The sequence below is a fragment of the Oryx dammah genome, unplaced genomic scaffold (genome assembly GCF_014754425.2).
Source record: "Oryx dammah isolate SB20612 unplaced genomic scaffold, SCBI_Odam_1.1 HiC_scaffold_10, whole genome shotgun sequence".
In the NCBI taxonomy this organism is placed as follows: domain Eukaryota; kingdom Metazoa; phylum Chordata; class Mammalia; order Artiodactyla; family Bovidae; genus Oryx; species Oryx dammah.
The window spans coordinates 35,524,669-35,534,260 of NW_024070194.1; the positions used below are offsets into that span (position 1 = coordinate 35,524,669).

At 42.2% G+C, this 9,592-nt stretch overlaps 1 pseudogene; it reads left to right on the forward strand.

The window, feature by feature from the left end:
- Positions 1–5,062: 5,062 nt before the first annotated feature.
- Positions 5,063–5,558, forward strand: LOC120868935 (annotated as a pseudogene).
- Positions 5,559–9,592: the final 4,034 nt, after the last annotated feature.

A 9,592-nucleotide genomic window follows, 5' to 3' on the forward strand; every position in this document is an offset into this window, starting at 1 on the left:
TATGCCATAAGAGGATGGGAAGTTTTTCCACTAGAATAGAACTCATAGCATATCCACCAAGGCCCTGATCTTGGCATACCTTCCTTGAGGTATGAAAAGGGGTGGGGAGGCCTACTTTTCCCTTTATTAGTTTTTCCTTTCCCTAATCAAGCTGCTTCCTTAATGATTTGGGTTCTGCCACCAATTCTGATTCAGGGTGAGGGAGGCAGAGTATAGGGTCATACCATGAACAAGCACTGCTCCAGACATGAGCTGTTGCTGCTGCCGCTGCTAAGTCGCTTCAGTCATGTCCAACTCTGTGCGACCCCATAGACGGCAGCCCACCAGGCTCCCCCATCCCTGGGATTCTCCAGGCAAGAACACTGGAGTGGGTTGCCATTTCCTTCCCCAATGCACGAAAGTGAAAAGTGAAAGTGAAGTCACTCAGTGGTGTCTGACTCTTTGCAACCCCATGGACTGCAGCCTACCAGGCTCCTCTGTCCAAGGGATTTTCCAGACAAGAGTACTGGAGTGGGTTGCCATTGCCTTCTCCGAGACATGAGCTGGGTACCTACAATTCAACTCATTTTGACAGGTGAAGAGTGCAGTCCTGCAAGACTGCTTTCCCTCTGCAAGTTCAGGCTAGGTTATCACCTGCATTTCTGGCTGACTGTATAGAAGTCAGAGATAGCCAGGACCCTGTCTTCAGGTTTGATTTGCTAGAGTGGCTCACGGAACTCAGAGAAACATTTTACTTACTAGATCATTGGATTATTATAAAAGGATACAACTTAGAAATAGCCAGACAGAAGAGATGTATAGGGCATTGTGTGGAGAAAAGGCTCAAAGTTTCATGCCCTCTCTGAGAGAGCCACGTTCCCCAGTTGCCACATATTCACCAACCTGGAAGGTTTCCTAAACCTCTACATTCTTTTGGGTTTTTATGGAGGCTTCATTACACAGATGACTGGTGACTGAGTCAACCTCCAGCTTCTCCCTCCACCCTACCAGAGGTCAGGGAGGTTTAACTCAAAGTTCCAACCTGCCAATCATGGTTGGTTTCACTAGCAACCAGCCCCCATCCTTGGTTGAGTCTGAAAATTACCTCATCAGCATAATAAAATATACTTTTGTCACTCTTATTATTTTGGAAAATCCAAGAGTTTTAGGAGCCTGTGCCAGAAACAGAGATGAAGACTAAATATATATATATATATATGTACATATATACACATATATATATACACACATATAAATTTTTTAGAAGAATTCTATTGGAGTAGAGTTTATTTATAATATTGTGTTAGCTTTGGGTCTATAGCAAAGCGATCCCGTTATACATATACATATATTCACTCTTGCTTAGATTCTTTTCTCATGTAGGTTATCATAGCATATTGAATAGAGTTCCTGGTGACATACCATAGGTCCTTGTTGGTTATTTGTCTCATAAATAGTGTATATTTGTTAATCCTAAACTGCTGGAGAGGGTAACCTCTCTACCATATTTCCCCTTTGGTGACCATAAGTTTGTTTTCAGTATCTATTAGTCTGTTTCTGTTTTGTAAGTATCATTTTAAAAAAATTAGATTCCACATATGAGTGACATCATACAGAACTTGTCTTTGTCTGGCTTACTTCACTTAGTGTGGTCATCTCGAGGTCCATTCTTGTTGCTGCAAATGGCATTATTTCATTCTTTTTTATGGCTGAATAATATTTCATTGAATTTATGTATCATATCTTCTTTATCCATTCCTCCACGTCTTTATCCATTCCTCTGTCAATGGATATTTAGGTGGCTTCTATGTCTTGGCTATTGTTAACAGTGCTACAATGAACATTGGGGTACATGTATCTTTTCAAATTATGATTTTCTACAGATATATGCCCAGGAGTTGGATTGTTGGATGATATGGTAGTTTAATTTTTAGTTTTCTTTTAAACTTTTTATTTTGTGTTGGGGTACAGATGATTAACAATGTTGTGATAGTTTCAGGTGAACAATGAAGGGACTCAGCCTGACATATACATGTATCCTATTTTTAGTTTTTTAAGGAACCTCCATACTGTCTCCAAAGTGATTATACCATAAATATATATTTATTATAAATTACAATATCACATTTACCCATTCTGCATGACATTTTAGAATTGGCCCTTATCCCTTGTATGACAGGTGTTAACCTCAAAGGGTTTCACCCTTTCATGACAGCAGGTATCAGCAAATACACAGATTTCCTGGTGTCACTCAAGTTCAATTAGAATCTCTAGGATGGGCCCATGCACTGGAACTTTTTATATATTGTTGCTATCTAATGAAGCTTATAGGCTCCTTCTCAGAATGCCATTTTTAAAAAGTATAAAATAAGGGGGGAAAAAACCCTACATTTACATTAGAATTCACTTATAGTAGAAGAGAGAAATAAAAATATTAAGAAAAGAAGTGTGTGATAAAATACCATATTTGTTGCTTATAATATTAACACATTCAACAACAAGACCTAGCAGGAAATCTAATAAATACAGTAACTCCAAAAATAGTAAGAATAAACAACATTTTGCCAGCCACTAGGTCGCTAAGAGTCGGGCACGACTGAGCGGCTTCACTTTCGCTTTTCACTTTCATGCATTGGAGAAGGAAATGGCAACCCACTCCAGTATTCTTGCCTGGAGAATCCCAGAGACAGAGGAGCCTAGTGGGCTGCCGTCTACGGGGTCACACAGAGTCAGACACGACTGAAGCGACTTAGCAGCAGCAGCAGCAGCAGCAGCAGCAGCATTTCTCAGCTTAATCATCTCTAATGATTTCCCCAAATTCCCAACAAGGAATCCCTTTGAAATGGTTTCCCATGTTTGAAAAGAGTCTGCCTTGGGGCTTCCCTGGTAGCTCATGGTAAAGAATCTGCTTGCCGGTGCAGGAGACACAAGTTCACTCCCTGGTCCAGGAAGATGCCACATGCTGAGGAGCAACTAAGCCCCTGCTCTACGACTATTGAGCCTGTGTTGTAGAGCCCAGAAATCACAACTACTGAGCCCACTTGCCTCAACTACTGAAGCCCGAGCTCCCTACAACCCATGGTCCACAACAAGTAAAGCCACTGTGATGAGAAGCCCTCACACCACAACTAGAGCATAGACCCTGCTCACAGGAACAAAATAAAAGCTGAAGCAGCCGCGAAGATCCAGCACAGCCAAAAATAAATTAATTAGCTAATTAAATTTAAAAAGAAAAGAGTCTGTCTTTTCTAGTAATGGCAATATTCATTTTCCCCATTTCCCATTCCAATGAAATAACATTAAATGTTTTGATAAAAGTTTAAGAACCATTGTATGGTTCCTAGGAAGTCATTGAGTTTCAATATGATTTTAGGCTCATATATATGAATTTGTTCCATGAGAATCAAATTCAGAAAGTGTCAACTTATTTTATATTCTTAAATGAAATTAAATCTGGCTCAACCTTCATTGGCTTTAGTAGTAGAGAAATCCAATCCAAGACTTTGGTGAAAAGTTTCCTCCCACTCAATTAGGATAAGGCCACCACCTGGGGTTTACTCAATCAGGGATTTTACCATTTGATCTGGAGGAAGTGGAGTTGCCCTTTCTTCCTGCATTCTTTCCTCCCCTCATTTGGGTGAGGGCTCTTTGCCAAAGCCCTTGAATAGCAGCCAGGATCCCAAACTCTTTGCATACTGGAAAAACTGTATGAATGAATACTAGCTAAGACATTAGCTGATATTGATCTTGGGTGGCCTTGGCTTGCAGGTGCTTGAAGCAGAGCTTCAGTTCCTGGCCAGAGACTGAGGATTGGGTAGCGGTGGTGAGAGCACTGAATCCTAGCCACTTAGACCAATGGTCAGTGACAAGACCCTGACTCTGCAGATTTGCAGAAAAAGAATTCCCACAAAGATGAAAAGTAGTGAAACAAGTCAAGTGTTTACCAGGAGGAAAAAAAAAGTATAGTATGTGTGGATAGACACACAGGCAGACTCAAAGAGAGAGTTGCAGAGTTGTGCCCTCATTGTAGTTGAAATCACTTATAAGGGGCATTACTTCCAGGTTTCCTTTAGCCAATCATTTTGATTTCCCTGGTTCAGAGTTCATATTTGGTATATCTTAAGATCTTCCCATGTGTGCCCACACATCTCTTAGCCAAGATGGATTCTACCTAAGAGGCCTACGGGTAGTTAGCATCACTTAGTATGACTCCCCTTTTGAGCTCCAAGGAACCTTTCTGCCCATGCGCAGTTGAAGAGTTCTCCTGATTTCAAGAATGAGAGATATGTGGTCTCTTATCTCCTTTCTTTGGAGAAGACAATGGCAACCCACTCTAGTACTCTTGCCTGGAAAATCCCATGGATGGAGGAGCCTGGTAGGCTGCAGTCCATGGGGTCACTAGGAGTCAGACACGACTGAGCGACTTCCCTTTCACTTTTCACTTTCATGCATTGGAGAAGGAAATGGCAACCCACTCCAATGTTCTGGCCTGGAGAATCCCAGGGATGGGGGAGCCTGGTGGGCTCCCATTTATGGGGTCGCACAGAGTCGGACACGACTGAAGCGACTTAGCAGCAGCAGCAGCAGCATCTCCTTTCTTGGCAGAACTTAGCCTCCTGCCTTGATTGTCTTGCTAGTCTCATCTTGGAGTATCTACATGGTGGGGCGGGGGCAGGGGGGATGGCTACCTCCTGCCTCAATATCGTCTTAAACTAAGTGATATCCCTCTCAGAGGCATTAGTATTGTTATATGGAGTTATTTCCATGTATATTAAGAATAGAGATGTATTTAAATTTTACATAATACACACTTACTAGCATGACTAAGAATACAAAGGTTAACAATGTTAATTGTTGGCAAGGATATGAACCAGCTAAAACTTTCACATCATGCTGGTAGGATCACAAAATGGTACAGCCAGGCAGACATCTGCAGGTCCAGGAATCCTGAAATCATGGATCACCTGTATATGCTTTGAAGCATGCTTTAGATGTTTTTTATTGGAAGCCCTGCAACTACACTAAAAACTGAATGCTTTGTTGAAAAGACCTATGGTCAATGTGGCAGAGTCTACATAGAACTATGCTTTGTGGTGTTCTGGGAAAAACGTTTTGGCCTGTTAGCTATACTATTTAGTATGGCTGTATAGCCCATGGTGCTTTTGAATATGTTGGTAGTGTTGTCATGTGTTTTGAACCATCAGTGGAGCCTACAATTTAAAATTCAGATACTGTCTTTGCAGAAAGTCTTAATCGACATTTTTATGGTATCCAAAGAGATGACATTGTGATTACAAAAAGCCCAAGTGATCCAAAATCACATATTTGTAAAAGAGTAATTGGCTTTGAAGAAGACAAAATTCTCACCAGTAGCCCAGCTGATTTCTTTAAAAGACATTGTTTTGTGCCAACAGGTCATGTTTGGTTAAAAGGTGATAATCTCCAGTTGCAGATTTCAGGTACTATGGACTTGTTCCATATGAACTAATAAGTGGACATATCTTCTTTAGATTTGGCCTCTGAGTGATTTTGGATTTCTATGTGACAGCCCTAATGGTCACAGATTTTCTGATGATTAGCAAGCATTTGTTCCTTTGATTTGACTATTGTCTTCTGTTCAGGTGAGTTTATTATTGTCACTGGAACCATGTATTTACTAATAAACTATTTGCTATTCAGAAAAAAAATGGTACAGCCACTTTAGAGAATAGCAGTTTTTTAACAGTTACAAAAACTTACTATAGTGAGACATATACCTATACTATGATCCACAATCCCTAATTTCACTCCTAAACATCTAATCAAAGACATGCATTCCCATAAAAACCTCTATGAAAATGTTATAGACATTATACACAAGCACTAAAAATTGGAAACGACCTAAATGTGGATCAACAGGTGAACGGATAGAATGGTGTATCCTAGACAGAAAATCAATCAGTAGTTGATTGAGGCTTAGAGTCAGGGAAGGGAACATGTCAGAACATTTGGGGGTGGTAGAAATGTTCCATACCTTGATTATGCTGCTGCTGCTGCTAAGTTGCTTCAGTCGTGTCTGACTCTGTGTGACCCCATAGACAGAAGCCCGCCAGGCTCCCCCATCCCTGAGATTCTCCAGGCAAGAACACTGGAGTGGGTTGCCATTGCCTCTTCCAATGCATGAAATTGAAAAGTGAAAGTGAAGTCGCTCAGTCGTGTCCGACTCTTCGAGACCCCGTGGACTGCAGCCTACCAGGCTCCACTGCCTATGGGATTTTTCCAGGCAAGAGTACTGGAGTGGAGTGCCATTGCCTGTTAAACTCTTTGTTGAAGGGTAGAAGTATATTGCATGAGGACAAGAGGTGGGCTTGGGATGGAGGATATTAGTTCTGAAATCTGGTAGGAACTGTTTTCAAATCTGCAGAGATAGGGCCTCTGAATAGATTGGCTGCAAGTACGCAAAGAGTTTGGGACCCTGGCTGCTACGCAGAGGCTCTGGCAAAGAACTTTCACCCAAATGAGGAGAGGAGATGAAGGAGGAAGAAAGGGCAACTCTATTTCTTCCAGATCAAAAGGCAAGATATTTGGTGGAGTGGGAAGAAGATTTTCACCCAAAGTCTGGGACTGGATTTCTTCACCACTAAAGCCAATGGAGGTTGAGCCAGATTTAGTTTCATTTAAGAATTTAATGTAAGTTGAAGTACTTGCCTGGTGACTCAGTGGTTAAGACTGCCTTCCAATGCAGGGGGCACTGGTTTAATCCCTGGTCAGGGAACTAAGATCCCACATGCTAGGCAGTGCAGCCAATAATAATAATTAAGAATATAAAGTAAGTTGATACTTCTTGAGTTTGATTCTCATGAAACAAATTCATACAGATTCACAAATATGAGCACAAAATCATATTATTAGATGGAAGTTAGAGAAGATATAATATCCAGAGAAAAGGACAACTAAAGGTGGTTCTGGCATGGACAGAAGTGGTGAGACAACACTTTGGCAGCAACAGGGCTCCTAGTTCCCCTGAGATCTTGCCAGAGAAACTGGTACTTCTCCTTGCTTTCTTGAAAGACTCACTTACTTGGGCTTAGAGATTTTGCAAAGAAACATACTTCAATAGTCTGTCGTGTAGGAAATTAAAAGTCAACTTAAGCATCATGTCCAAATTCGCAAAATTTGTTCAAAACAATTTGCATTTGCCAAGCAATTTGTTTTGAACAGTTGCCTTGTCTATGAAAGGCAGCCAGAAGAAGATAACATTGCTCTATCAACATAAAACAAAGGCTATCTTCTTATAAATACATGCCCAAAATACCACACGCAGCTCACCCAATCTTGGGAGTTAGCAATTGCATATTGAAGTAATGATTGAGAGTTTTCAAGTAAGGAAAACTAAACAGACCTAAGACGTGTCTTCGCAGAGTAAACAGAAGAGATGGGTGATTATGTTAACATCAGATTATTATACATATTTATTGCTGCAGTAAAACCATCTCTTTACACGTTCTCTTGGCTTCATAATGGTGAGAAAAGTACTTGGATATAAAGATATGAAACTGTGATTATGATAGGAGTATAACATTGATGATCTTTAATGATTGATCAAGATCAGAGGCTTGAGGGATTTTGAAATCTCTCAATGGGTTGTCCCAGCCCAGGATTACTGGATGGAGCAGGGCCTGGAAGAATGTGTTAGTCTGCTTGGGCTGCCATAACCAAACGCCCTAAGCTGTGTGGCTTAAACCATAGCAGTTTATCTTGTCATAGCTGTAGAGGCTAGAAGCCTGAGATCAGGGTACCAGAATGATCTAGCTTTAGTGAGGAGCCTCTTCTGGCTGGCATTTTGCTGTATCCTCACATGGGCTTCCATCAGTGTTAACATGTGGAGAAAGATTGACCTCTCTTCCTCTTCTTAGAAGGTCATTAATTCTATTAGGCAAGGACTCCATCCTTGTCACCTCACTTAACCTTAGTTACCTCCAAAAGCCCCATCTTCAAACACAATCACATCAGGAGTTCAGGCTTCAAGAGAGAAACTTGCAGAGGACACAATTCAGTCCATAGCAAAAAGTAAGCAACCCCTCCCTCATGTCAGCATGGAACTTTCAATTTAGTCACCACAGAAACCTGTGGTGAAGCATGAAGCAACAGCAAAAAATAAGGAACACAGATTCCAGAGCTCAGAAAGATGAGGGCTGGAGCACTCAGAAAAGACCTTCTAAACCTGGGATTCTCTGGGGACATTCAAGCCTGCGTACAGATTTTCTAAACTCTGAATTTAGTCAGGAATTCCCTTGCTCGATGGCTTCCATTCTCTAAAGAAAATGTCCAGACTCTTATCACTGCCTTCTGACCCCTCAGTTCTACCTCCAAGCCTCTTCTGTTGCCCAACTCTGAGGCAGTCACATTGAGCTGCTTTCAGTCCCAAGGACTTTGTTTCACCTTCAGGCCTGTGCCTGGGTACTTTCCTCTTCCTGGAAGACTTATCCACCAAACACCTCACATCTCATCCTCTTGCCTCAGTCTGTGCCTGCCAGCTCCCTTCAACCTTGAGGTCTGAGTTTAGAAGACACTTCCTCAGAAAACCTCAGTGAGAACATAATCATGAACCCTCAAACACCTGTCACTCATCTGCATTTGGTAGCGGAATGCCATGAAATATTCCATCAGTGCTCAAATTGCCCTAATCATCTCATAAATAATTATAATAGTTTATTTGTATGAATCAAGATCCAAAGTTCACACTTTGCCAAATAATGGTTAAACTATTCTACTGAATTATTACATATATAATATTTATCCACTACCTAGCCAATCACATTGGTTGAACTGCCAAGTATTATCTGCCCCAGCCCACCAACCCCCACCCCCAGGCCACCCACCTTGGATGAAAATTTCCAGTTCACATTCACATCTATAGGGCTGACCCCTAAATCAAACACTACTACTGACATTGTCCCTCAAAAATAATCTACTGAAATTCCCCAGTGCTCCAGTGGTAAGGAGTCCACCTGCCAGTGCAGGGAACATGGGTTCAGTCCCTGGTCCAGGAAGATTCCATGTGCATGGAGCAAAAAAGCTCATGCACCACAACTATGGAGTCTGTGCTCTAGAGCCCACTAACCATAACTACTGAGCCTGCACACTGCAACTGCTGAAGTCCATTCACCCTAGAACCCATGCTCCGCAACAAGAGAAGCCGCTGCAGTGAGAAGCCCGCGTACTGCAGCTAGAGAGTAGCCGCTGCTCGCCACAACCAGAGAAAGCCTGCACGCAGCAACAAAGACCCAGCACAGTCCAGTTCAATTCAGTTCAGTCGCTCAGTCATGCGTGACTCTTTGTGACCCCATGAATCGCAGCACACCAGGCCTCCGTGTCCATCACCAACTCCCGGAGTTCACTCAGACTCATGTGCATCGAGTCGGTGATGCCATCCAGCCATCTCATCCTCTGTCGTCCCCTTCTCCTCCTGCCCCCAATCCCTCCCAGCATCAGGGTCTTTTCCAATGAGGCAACTCTCCACATGAGGTGGTCAAAGTATTGGAGTTTCAGCCTCAGCATCAGTCCTTCCAAAGAACACTCGGGACTGATCTCCTTTAGGATGGACTGGTTGGATCTCCTTGCAGTCCAACGG